The sequence below is a fragment of the Salmo trutta genome, chromosome 31 (assembly GCF_901001165.1).
Source record: "Salmo trutta chromosome 31, fSalTru1.1, whole genome shotgun sequence".
Taxonomy (NCBI): domain Eukaryota; kingdom Metazoa; phylum Chordata; class Actinopteri; order Salmoniformes; family Salmonidae; genus Salmo; species Salmo trutta.
The window spans coordinates 15,469,027-15,482,173 of record NC_042987.1 but is presented as its reverse complement, the minus strand read 5'-3'; positions in this window follow the sequence as shown (position 1 = coordinate 15,482,173).

Genomic DNA, 13,147 nt, shown 5'->3' with positions numbered 1-13,147 from the left:
TCATACACCGAAAAACAAGTTATTCCTTAGCTCTTAAGGTTCCTTAGAGAACTTTTGCCCAATAAAGAAACTTTGAGTTAAGTGGGAGGTTATTGACGTAGCATCTACGGTTCTTTAGAATTCTTAATTGTTCTTGAAATGTATGGAAGCCTGCAGACGTGTCCCTTTCATAGCAAATGGCAAAATGGCCAGTGTTAACTGGTCTTGACTTTTCAGTGTAACATTTCTAGTGTTGATTCAGGAATTAAATGAGCACTAATTGGTGTAAAAAAAAGTGTTGGTGTTAATATCCAGAGTTAAACCAAAACCAAGCCCATCATTATCATATTTTCCAGTATGTTCTATTGCAGGTAGATTTTTTTAACTGTTATTTTCAATATCTATGTTTTTGTTTAAACATTAATTGATTAATTCATCTTATGCTACTCAAATATAAATACCAATTTTCTTAACTATTCCAATCTGTTATTTGAAATTATTGCACCCATTACTGAAATGGTTGTTCCAGTTTAGATGTTTTAAGTAGTCTCCTACAATATCAAGTGCCTTTGGAAAGGATTCAGACCCCTTGACCTTTTCCACAATTTGTTAGTTTACAGCCTTATTCTAAATTGTATTAAATCGTTTTTTCCCCTCAACAATCTACACACAATACCCCCAAAATGACTAAGCAAAAACAGGTTTATAGAAATGTTCGCTAATCTATAAATAAAACCCAGAAAAATCACATTTACATAAGTATTCAGACCCTTTACTCAGTATTTTGTTGAAGCACCTTTGGCAGCAATTACAGCGTTGAATCTTCTTGGATCTGATGCTACAGGCTTGGCACACATGTATTTGGGGAGTTTCTCCCATTCTTCTCTGCAGATCCTCTCAAGCTCTGTCAGGTTGGATGGTGAGCGTCGCTGTACAGCAATTTTCAGGTCTCTCCAGAGATGTTCGATCGGGTTCAAGTCCGGGCTCTGACTGGGTCACTCAAGGACATTCAGAAACTTGTCCCGAAGCCACTCTTGCGTTGTCTTGACTGTGTGCTTAATGTCGTTGGCCTGTTGGAAGGTGAACCGTCGCCCCAGTCTGAGGTCCTGAGTGCTCTGAAGCAGGTTTTCATGAAAGATCTCTCTACTTTGTTCCGTTCATATTTTTCTCGATCCTGACTAGTGTCCCAGTCCCTGCCGCTGAAAAACATCCTCACAGCATGATGCTGCCACCAACATGCTTCACCGTAGGAATGGTGCCAGGTTTCCTCCAGACGTGACGCTTGGCATTCAGGCCAAAGAGTTCAATCTTGGTTTCATCAGACCAGAGAATCTTGTTTCTCACGGTCTGAGATTTTTTAGGTGACTTTTGGCAAACTCCAAGCGGGCTGTCATATGCCTTTTACTGATGAGTGGCTTCTGTCTGGCCACTCTACCATAAAGGCCTGATTGGCGAGTGCTGCAGAGCTGGTTTTCCTTCTTGAAGATATTTCCATCTCCACAGAACTCTAGAGCCATGCAATTTCCATAGACAAACATTGGCAGTAGAGTGGGCTTACTGAAGAGCTCATTGACTTTCAGTGTTGCATCTTCATAAGATGCCACCTTTTCAACAAGTCAGTTTGTCAAATTTCTGCCCTGCTAGAGCTGTCCAGGTCAAATGTAAGTGCTGTTATTGTGAAGTGGGAACATCTAGGCGCAACAACGTTTCAGCCGCGAAGTGCTGAAGCACGTAGCGCAACACTCACTACCAAACTGCTTCTGGAAGCAACTCGGCACAAGAACTGTTTGTCGGAAGCTTCAAGAATATGGGTTTCCATGGCCAGGCAGCCGCACACAAGCCTAAGATCAGCATGCGCAATGCCAAGTGTCGGCTGGAGTGGTGTAAAGCTTGCCGCCATTGGACTCTGGAGCAGTGGAAACGTGTTCTCTGGAGTGATGAATCACGCTTCTGGCAGACCAACGGACGAATCTGCGTTTAGCGGATGCCAGGAGAACGCTACCCGCCCCAATGCATAGTGCCAACTGTAAAGTTTGGTGGAGGAGGAATAATGGTCTTGGGCTGGTTTTCATGGTTCGGGCTAGGCCCCTTAGTTCCAGTGAAGGGAAATCTTAACGCTACAGTATACAATGACAATCTAGACGATTCTGTGCTTCCAACTTTGTGGCAACAGTTTGGGGAAGGCCCTTTCCTGTTTCATCATGACAATGCTGCAGCGCACAAAGCGAGGTCCATACAGAAATGGTTTGTCGAGATCGGTGTGAAAGATCTTGATTTGTCTGCACAGAGCCCTGACCTCAACCCCATCGAACACCTTTGGGAGGAATTGGAATGCCGACTGCAAGCCAGGCCTAATTACCCAACATCAGAGCCCGTCCTCACTAAAGCTCTTATGGCTGAATGGAAGCAAGTCCCTGCAGCAATGTTCCAACATCTAGTGGAAAGCCTTCCCAGTAGAGTGGAGGCTGTTATAGCAGCAAAATGGGTACCAACTCCATTTTAATGCCTATGATTTCGGAATGAGACATTCGACAAGCAGGTGTCTACATACTTTTGGTCATGTAGTGTATCTTAGTCTTCTCAACCCCAGTAGTCATTCTGAATCAGGTTGTGGATATCCCCACTGGCTGGATTCCAATTGGAATTACACATTCCTTTGCAAGCCAACATAATGTGACTTGCATGCCTGATGTGGCATGTTTACTATGAGTTTCAGGCCAATGTATTAGGGTAAAACTAGGCCCTCAAAATAAGAAACATGAATTGAATGGTTTTAAATAATGTAATTTTAATGATAACATATTCACTAATGGTGACGACCACAGGGCTAAAATGAATGAACGCAACAGCCATGTCTCTGTCACTAGCAAGCACAGTCATGGGGGGGTACTGGTAACTCTAAAATTCACTCTAAAGTCATCCTGGGAAATATGGAAATAAGGCTTAAAATCCTACAGCAGGGCTATTCAATTCCGGTCCTGGAGGGCCAACTAGGTTTCTGGTTTGGGATTTTTGTATGGTTCTTCAAAGAACCATCCCATTTATGGTTCTTCAGAGGCCATAAAATGGTTTCCCTATGGCGTTGCTCTCAAGAACCTTATTTGGTTCCAACTTGCACCTTTATTTGTAAGAGTGTAGTCTTTGACAGCTGTAATTCCTGTTTGAATATGAGCTGTTCCACTGTTCGTGTCTCCTGGTTCTCAGCACATCCAGATCTCAGCATACTCTAGGAGAATCCCTCAATGGTGTCAGTGCGGTTGAGTGTGGTGGCGGACTCCAAGCAAATAAAACGACCACTGCCTCAGCCTCTGCTCTCAATATCTGTCCATTATGATCATCTGGCATTCCCCTGCATAACATTTCACTAAACAAGATGTGACAATGGACTGACCATTCACAAACACCACTTAGATTATCCAAGTTTTAAATGGTAAGAATGTTGTAGGAGGTGTTGTAATATTTTTTTTTACCTTTCTCTTTTTTGTCATTTGAGATGAGAGGCCAAAACTGTATTAGTGCAGCTGTGTTTGACAGAGAAAACATTGGTAACATTATAGAGTGCATGCAAACGGTTACAGTATGGCTGACTGGCTGTCTCTCATTATTTTAGTCTCAGCACATTGCAGGAGTGTTTTCAACCCCTCTCTTTCTCTCTGAGAAGTCTTACAGTCTGTCTCCATTGGACACCAGACAGACCATGACAGTCGGTGTCTACTGTCTCTGGCTTTTCGTTTTATTGCAGCTCTGCCTCCTGTGCCTAATGTCTTTTTTTTAAAGTCCACACCGCTCTGCCTTTACCCATTGTAATTAAAAGAAAGTATTCAGAGACAGGAATCAGATGAAAGACCCAGAACGAAGGCACCGCTGAGACCAGCCGAGGCAGAGCTCAGTTACACCCTTAATTCATATTCCTTTTGTTCCCTTTCAGGCGCATAGAGGGGTTTTAAACAGCCCCGAGGAGTGATGGGCCTAAAGATAACCGAACAGGTAGAGGGGTTTTAAACAGCCCCGAGGAGTGATGGGCCTAATGATAACCGAACAGGTATCATTTTTTTATAGCAATTTCCATTGTTACCAACTGATTCAAAGACCCCAACCCAGGGTTTTATGTGAAATGAAACAGATATCATACTATAGAGGGTATATTATATCTCCTTATGTTCCGATTGTGCCTTGAATAAGTAACGCTTGGTGTCAGTAGTGCGTTGGGTTATGAAGGACAGAAGAGAACAGCATCCCACTGCTCGCTATATATCCTCCCCATTAGCTTGACCCACAGAACCACCTGTGGATATTATACTGTAACGTATTAAAGAGTAATGTTCATGCCATTTGTGCAAAATCTTCAAATCTACTGTAGGTACTGATAATGATGGAAGCTCATTTTAATGGGAATACTGCATATACAGGATAGTGAGCCGTTGCTATTTTTCCACCCTTCCTTTTTGCTAGGGCCCTGGAGTTGGATTGGTAACCCAGGCAATGACAGTTGTATGAAAGAGTATGTTGCACCTTTCTTCCCTCACTCAGACTGTGTTGAGTGGGTCTTTTTAGCAGTCTTGTTAGAAGAAGCTGTAATTCCGGAACAAACCATGTTGTGGCGCTCTGTACACTCTCGCTGTGACACGTTACCCTTTGCGCACTGGATGCCCTATCGCTTGCTACCTCATTAAAATGAGTGATGATAATAAGTCCCAAAGATCCCATGATCGTGCAATGAAGTCGTCTCGAGTCACAGATACACACGCATCGGCTGAATATACATCCTATCAATCCTAGCCCTTATCTCTCCTCTGAAATGACTGCACTCCACATAGTTACTTATTCCCCACACATTCACATGCGCACGCACGCACACACGAACACACACACACACACACACACACACACACACACACACACACACACACACACACACACACACACACACACACACACACGTACACACACACACACACACGTACAGTCACATGTGCAAACACACACACACACACGTGCGCGAGCGCACACGCACACACACACATACACACGCACACTACATTCATCAGAACTGACATATCAATCTTTTCTAAGAAGCCATATTTTACTGTTCTTTTTATACCTCTCATTTCCATTTCATTTCTTCATAGGTGTGTGAAATGTGTTTATTTATTACTGATTTCAAATAATTAGAAATTGCTTACAGTCATTTCAAAACCTTGGGCTGGATTCAGTCCGTATCGCTGAAGATCTGCGTTACAGCTCGATTGTCTTTACATTTCAATGTTCCCGCGTTCACGGAGACTGCATTCACGGTTAACTCTGCATATGTCGGCTCAATCGGAAATGACCTTTGAATTTTAATGTGAATCTTCTGCGATACTTCTGCAATACAGATTGAATCCAGCCCAAGGTTTTGAAATGACTTGAATCCAGCCCCTTGTTTTTACAGTCCAGCACCCTTGTAGGTGCTCAGTAGATACACAATGTCGACCACACGCACTCCGGGCATGGCTTTGACAAGAAAAGCAGACATGCGTCCTTCGTCCTGATCTTGCCGTTTACACTGATCTAGGTAAGAATCTGTTCAGAATGCGTATTTTAATCGTCTACACCTGTCAAAAAATGTGGTGCACAATCAGAATGTGGACAAGTTCAGGACTAAGGATGCATGTTAGAACTAGGTATAAACAGAGCTAAGAAAACACATGTTTAATCAACAAAGGTTAGAGCATTGAGATAGATGGGTTACAGAGCGTTGCCTTGCTATGTTGTTCGAGGAGGTTTAACGAGAAAGACAGACATCTGTATTCTCCTCAGATGGCTTGTGTTAGTAGGATCATGCAGATATGGGTCTTTTTCCTCTCAGAATTAAAACCCAGATGTCATGCTAACGGACACACATCTCCTCACAGCTATAAAATATTGTTTATGACTCCGCAGTCAACATGACTAATGCTTCACACGCAGTACTGTACTCACTCACTTTGAAAAATGATTTTTGATTTTGGAATTTGATGGCAGTAATCAATTCCACCCCATATACCAAACTAACTCTGTACCACAAGCCCCCACCTACAGTGTTCTGCATGTACAGAGTTATGACACTAGGCCCCATCTTGTTGAACTCATGTTTTTTATCTGGGAGGCCAGCAATGTGTACTAAAATATGCATTGTGCTAATTATTTTCATTTCTGGAGTCGAATGTAGCGATAATAATATTACTGTCTAATAAAAACCACCCATGCCAAGACTTGCTGCACAACAGACAAATAGGTTTATGTAACGTTGCCAACCTCTGAATTGCTCCAGGGTCGCTGTTGATAAGTTTTCAGAACTCTATTGGAGGTATGCGACACCATTCTTCCACAAGAAATTCAATAGTTTGGTGTTTCGTTGATGGTGGTGGAAAACGCTGCCGCTCCAGAATCTCCCATAAGTGTTCAATTGGGTTGAGATCTGGTGACTGAGAAGGCATATGGTTAATATCATTTTCATGCTTTTCAAACCATTCAGTGACCACTCGTGCCTTGTGGTTGGGAGCATTGTCATCCTATGGGAGCATAGTCATGGTAGCCAATATAATAGGCAACTAGGCCTGCCCAACATTTTTTATACGTGACCCTAAGCAGGATGGGATGTTAATTGCTTAATTAACTCACATTAACTAATTGCTTAATTAACTCACTTTGTATCTCTCATCTGTTCAAATGTTATTAACCACAAATTAAAGATGAAATAATAATTGATACCTAATTTAAACACAATATGTAAATATAGTGAAATAAACATTACACCACTATTTAATATCACTATGAAAACATGTTTTTGCATTGAACTTTATCAAGATGAAGTTAGGCAATAAAAAAATGTAATATTTACATACATGTATATTTGTTCATGAATTGGACAATATGACATCTCCATGCATTGTGTCGGCTGGTGGCATATTTCCTGTATCCATCCTGAAGTGCCAATTAACAGAGTTGGATATGAAACGGCTGTGGAGAAGAACATTGCCCTGTTTAACATAGAGAACAAAAGCTTTTGATGTCCCCAATGAATTATGCCGCAAAATTACAGTGCCTCAACAGATGTGATAACATCTACACATGGCACGCATGAACAATACATAACAGCGATATGACAGTTGTATTTCAAACATAAATGTTTGATTATGCTAATAAGACAAACGAAGAAGAAGGTCTGTAAAGGAAGGCAGGAAGCCACAGTAAAGCACAGTCAATGTCTTTGTGGTGTGGCACAGTTTTTCTGGAGACAAAGGATTGGTAACAATGAAAACATGGCAACAGAAATATTATTTATACTCTTGAAGAAGGTGATGAAATTGGAAAGCTGTGCTTACAGAGCCTGGTGATAATGTCAACAAATATAAAACCTGGGTTCAAATAGTCTTTTTTCTCTTTTGGAATACTTGATGTGTGCTTGATTGAGCTTATCTGGTGCAATTGAACCAATGGAATAGTCCCAAATGTTCAAACCTGAGCCCATCTGGCACTCAATGCAGGCTCAATCTAATGCCCAAAGTGTTTTGAAAAATTATAATATTTCAACCAATGGGTCTGACAAATACTGATAACATTTTAACTGGAACTAATGTAGGTTGAAGAAGTGGGAGCATTGTATAGCCTATCCTCACAGGCTACAGAATAAGAAGGCGTGACCCAGTTGTAGCCTCCAGCACATGGATGCCCTTGTTGACAGTGCTTGTCATGGCACAGTTTAAGTGCCAAAAACATACAATGTTTCCAAGAACTAGCTAAGAGAAATCTCCTTATTTTTTCACCTTGCCTTGTTATTACATCCCTGGCGCGGTCTGTCGTTATAATTACTCACAGCGGAAAAGCATTCTGACTCCATGCCAGCCCACTATACATAGAATGGAAGACAGCGTTAAATGGAGACATACCTGAAGTGACAGAAACTTGGCAGGGCTGAAATAGTTTCCAGATAGTTAATTAAACTTAGCGACTGCCACAGCAGTCCAGGCCGGCCCAGTCAGTCGCAATGAGTGCCGGGATAAATACTAGCATTCATGATGACATGTCACAGCCCCTACATGTCATCTGTGTACTGGCCCCCTTAGTTTGCACTTTGTTTAGAGCTGAACTCACAGGGTATTTTCATCAAGAAAAAAAAACGAGAACTATGTACGTGAACTTGGTGTGTTGCCATAATGTTTTGCAAACATACTGAAAGCCATTTGTATAATTAGGTCAAACAAGACTGTATTGTATGACTTAAGATTCCTCAACAATATTTGAGCAGGATGTTAATGATATGCCAAAAATATCATGGTGAAATTAAATGATTTAATCTATTTGAAAGAGCTACAATGTAGTGTCATGTATTCACTCTTAAACACTAATCTCATTGTTTTATATTCCAATGTTTTACTAGTGTTGTCTTTTATACTGTAAGTTATTTATAGGGGGTATCAGTTCAGTTATTTGGACAGAGACTTGTAGAGACGGAGGAGGCAGAAGTGGGGGAGGAGGAGGAGTTTGGATACACAATACACACAATAACTCATGCTTCTTTTGAACACTAAATCAAGACCCAGGAGGTGGAAAAAGGGCCACCCATGTTGGTCTATTACATTGGCTTGTAATCTGGTTACAGTACAAAACAATTCCAGTTCTATAGAGTTGCAGATGTAGAAGCAGCCATATCGTAGTAGGACTAAAAGGCAAAGACAGTGGCCGTTCTGGTAGCCAGTCTTATGTGGAACGTTCTCCTGGTTCTGAACACCTCCGCATTTTCCCCAACATCACTTTACATTGCTACACTCTGACAACATCTTTAGAAGCTACATCTCAAAATCTCAAAACCAAAACGGCCATGTGAAAGGAGTGAAGATGAAACATCTGGTGGATAACACCTTTCCTGTTGGAAAAAAGTAATCATGCTCAAAAGAAAGAGATTGCATGTGTCATAAAATTGGATATGAGGAATGGTGGAATTGAGCCGAAACTGAAAACGGGGTAGAATGTGACACTTGGAGGAGTGTGATTACACAAATGAATAGAAAACAGGTGAAGTCGTCTTTAACACTGGAAGACTATACATGTCAGCAACATTAATCAATTACAGGTATTTTCGCAGCCATCTCTCAGTACAGCAAAGAAAGTTTCATTTTGGGATTGGCGAGAAGAGAATCCACCTTGGAATTTACATTGACCTTCTCAGCCAACAGCCTTCTATACTGGGTTCCCAGCTAGTTGTGGTCCGTGGCACTGGGCCACTGGCCCATGCAAATCCGACCAAAGAACCCACGCTGCGAAGCATTAAAACCTATTCATCAAGTCTACTGGCTAGGCTCCGGTATGTTTGACAGTGAAGAATCGAGGTGGAAAGTTCAACACCACAGCACTGTCCAAATCCATAGATGGAGGTCTGAGAATTTGGAAATTATGTTCACAATTTGTTAGGTAAACGGTTTGGAAAGTTATATTAGCATGACGCTTGATGCCAATCCAATCAAGGCTTGACAGGTTAGTCCCCACCCTCCAGTGGACGTCATCCTCTATGCCCATTGTTTGCCTTGTACCTGACAGAACAGACTCTGGTATTTTGTTTTAACGGTGCTGAGGTGATTTAAAGAACCATAACAGAAAAAGACATGCAGTTCATATTCTCATGGCTGTCTTGGTCTAAACACATCCAGATTTTTATAAAAGCGTTGTGCAGGGGGGTGATTTGCTGACATTATTTACACGGGGAAAGTTTTGCAGCCTTCCTGTCGGCCAGCAGATCGGGATTTTGGAATTCTTTGGCAGTGACCTCCATCTAGATTTGTGTGCTAGCGGGTGACCCACCACCCCGCCCTCCTTGAAAGCGCACCACCCTCCTTGAAAGGAGCCCTATACACAACCAAAGCCTGAAAGTCATTCAGAAGCAGCTCTCTTCCTCTGTCAGTAACAACAACACCTCCCAACCCTCAACATTCTAAATGTATGCCCTTCGATGTTCCTATCATGTCTATCTTTGGAGGGGAACTCTGCAGACGCTTCCTGTATCCCCTATGAGAAGAGTGATGCAACGGTGAAGAGCCAGCAGTCCAACAGATTGGATTCTCTCTTCAGCAGCCATATGGGACCACAGAGAGCCCAGTCTGGTTTTCATCCTCAGTCAAGTCAGTCAGCTGCCCTGCCCTAGCTCTGTACACAATGGATTGGGAGCAGGCCCATGACTTTGACTTTTAACTCACTTTGCAGATTCCATGCTCTGCCGCCAGTCTGGCCCAATATGCTGCGCAGAACCTCCCTTGATGTGTCAGCCAGAGCAGCTTTGAATCCAATCATAAGGCCATAGGTTCCCCTGTAATAGTCCATCCCTGTTCCTGGAGAGGGGACACCAGGGAATTGCGTTTATGGTCAGCAATGTGGAAAAAGACAGATTGATTTTTCGCCACAAATCTCAGGTCCCTCAGTGATGTATTTCAGCAGAGAAAAACTGATAAATAGTCCAGTAAATCTATACGGTAGTTAATCTGAGGAGATAACAATTTACTCCTTCGGCTCGCACACTATGGCTGACAGTCGTTTATCACGATCTTTGTGAATTTTTCTTATCAGTTAAAAAGCACTGAATCTAATATGGTGATGGAATAACGCCATCATCATCTATTCCCACACAATTCCTGCCGAGTATATATCTTTCAGTCAAACACTCCAACTCATGGTAAAAACTCATAGGAAAGAAGAGGGTCCATTTTGTGCATTTTCTTATCAGTTAAAATGCACTAAATCTAACATGGTGATTGAATATTTTTTGCTATACAATACAGCCAAGTGTTCTATACATCTTCCAGAATGCACCATCAAACTCACGCTACTTCCCAGACAGTTCTGGGGAATCCATGTGCATTTTCTTATCAGTTAAAAAGCAAAGAATCTAACATAATGATAGAATAATGCCATATCATGTAGGCAGGCTATTTCTATAGTGCCAAACATATTCCAGAATCAAACTCATGTTACAACTCAAGCTACTGAACAGACTGTTATAACTAAGAAATCGAGAGAGTGAATTTTTGCACTCGTTTGGAATATGATTGAACGAGTTAATGAAATAAATCTGGACTGCATTGAATGAGTCAGTCTGTCTGCCTGTCAAGCAGGTTGTCAGTCTGTCAAGGTTTTCAAACACCATTTAGCAGGCTGAGCGTCTCAGTGGTCTGTTTTGAGTGGTTTCCCCCTGCCTTCGTATCCGTCACACAAACAGAGGCAGGCCCCAGGTCTAGTCTATCCCTCATCCTTCTCTCCCATATTGGACTCGGAGCGAAGGAGAGAGAGGGCTTTCAGGCTATAATTAAATTCCAATCCCAGCTCTCAGTTCTCCACTGGCTGTCCCCGGCTCTCTCAGTGGGAGGTTGAGAAGTTGGGATTGCCGCCTGTTGTGGTTTGTTTGAAAGCTCTCTGGAAGAGTTCTCTGGAAACCCCTGCTATAATGATGGAATTCGCACATGTGGTGCAACAGCAGTGGGCCCCTCTATGCTCAGTCACTACAGGCGGAATCATAGAATCATAGAATAGAATCATGTATGGTTCTCTGTCCTGCTCATTCAACTGGGAGAAGTCAAGAGCCTCACTGCTTATTGTGTGTGTGACTCACGTCCCCCCGTCTCTCTCAGAGGGAATGGTATTCATGTATACTGTCACGTCATCTGTCATTGTCTGTTATGAAAGCCATGATAGCCTGCATATGATATCACGATTATGATAGCTTCCATCATACACGGATTATGACACATACCTCGAGTGCTGCACCACTCCATTCTCCACTTTCTTCCACTTTTTCTTCCTAGTACTGCACTCCCAGCACACTACCACAGACAATGGCAGATCATTGGCATCGATCCATGGATACAAACTGGAATCAGCTGCAGCAGCAGGGTGTCAGGCATTGCCTCCTGACAGCGATATGAGGGCTGGACTGCACAAGTCCAGTCGGGCAGGCAGGGACTAGCACTGTAGGAGAGACAGGCAGAGTTCTGCACCACTGATCTACATTGACATTGATGGACAGGTTCTGAGAGGAGAGCTGATGGCCGGGCTTTTTCGCCGCTCTGGACAGTTCTTTGAAAGGATGGACAAGACGGTCGCAGGGCTTCAAAGTCAGCAGGGCGTTTTGTCTAGTGTGTGTGTGTGTGTGTGTGTGTGTGTGTGTGTGTGTGTGTGTGTGTGTGTGTCCTTGCTTGCGTGTGTGCATGTGTGTGCGTGTAATGGCAAACGGACAAGCAGAACAATAAACGTTAAAGAGGAGGAACACTTGAGTTATTGATTCTGTAAGATTTTTACCCCTTACAAATGTCCATACAAGACATACAAGATTCCATTAGCCTATGTAACTCTGATGATTTAGTGACCAAACATTGTTGACATGATGGCTGAGTACTACACTGCAACGGAAAACGAATGTATATGGTTATTTGGGGTATTATCAACAGTAACGTACTGTGAAAGCATCATACTGCACTGTAAAAAAATATATATTGAGATTCAGTCAAAAGTATTCATTTTATGTAGCCAAGTAAGCTACATTTTCAAAATTTGTTGAGTTGACAATTATTTTTAAGTTGAGTTGACTTCAACTCACTCAAAATGTATTAAATCAAGTCAAGTTACCAAAAAACGATGTGTTTATCAAATTAGAAATTCACAACCATAAAGTCAAAACAACTGAAACAGTTGTGTTGAGAAAACAACATCAAGTTTATATAACCAGAACTTATCAAATTGTCTTAACTTATGAAATCAAGTTGAACCACGTTTACTCAACTTATACATTCACAACAACAATCTACTGAAGCAACATAACAGCTGTCTTGACTAAACATGTCAAGTTCAGATGACTTCAACTTGTCTAATTGTCTATTTGTATAATTAAGTTGAATCAACAAAGATCAATGTGTTTACTCAATTTAGAAATTCACAACCAAAAAGTCAAATCAACTGAAACAACATAACATCTGTATTGCCTAAAAATGTCAAGTTCAGATGACTTCAACTTATTTTGGGGGGGCAGAGCTTATTTGAATAATACCCAGAATGGTTTGCAATCGTTAATTGTTACATTTACATGTTGGTAATTTAGCTCACGCTTTTATCCAGAGACTTCAATTAGTCAGTGCATAAAAATTTACAAGTAAAACGTTTCTGTAAC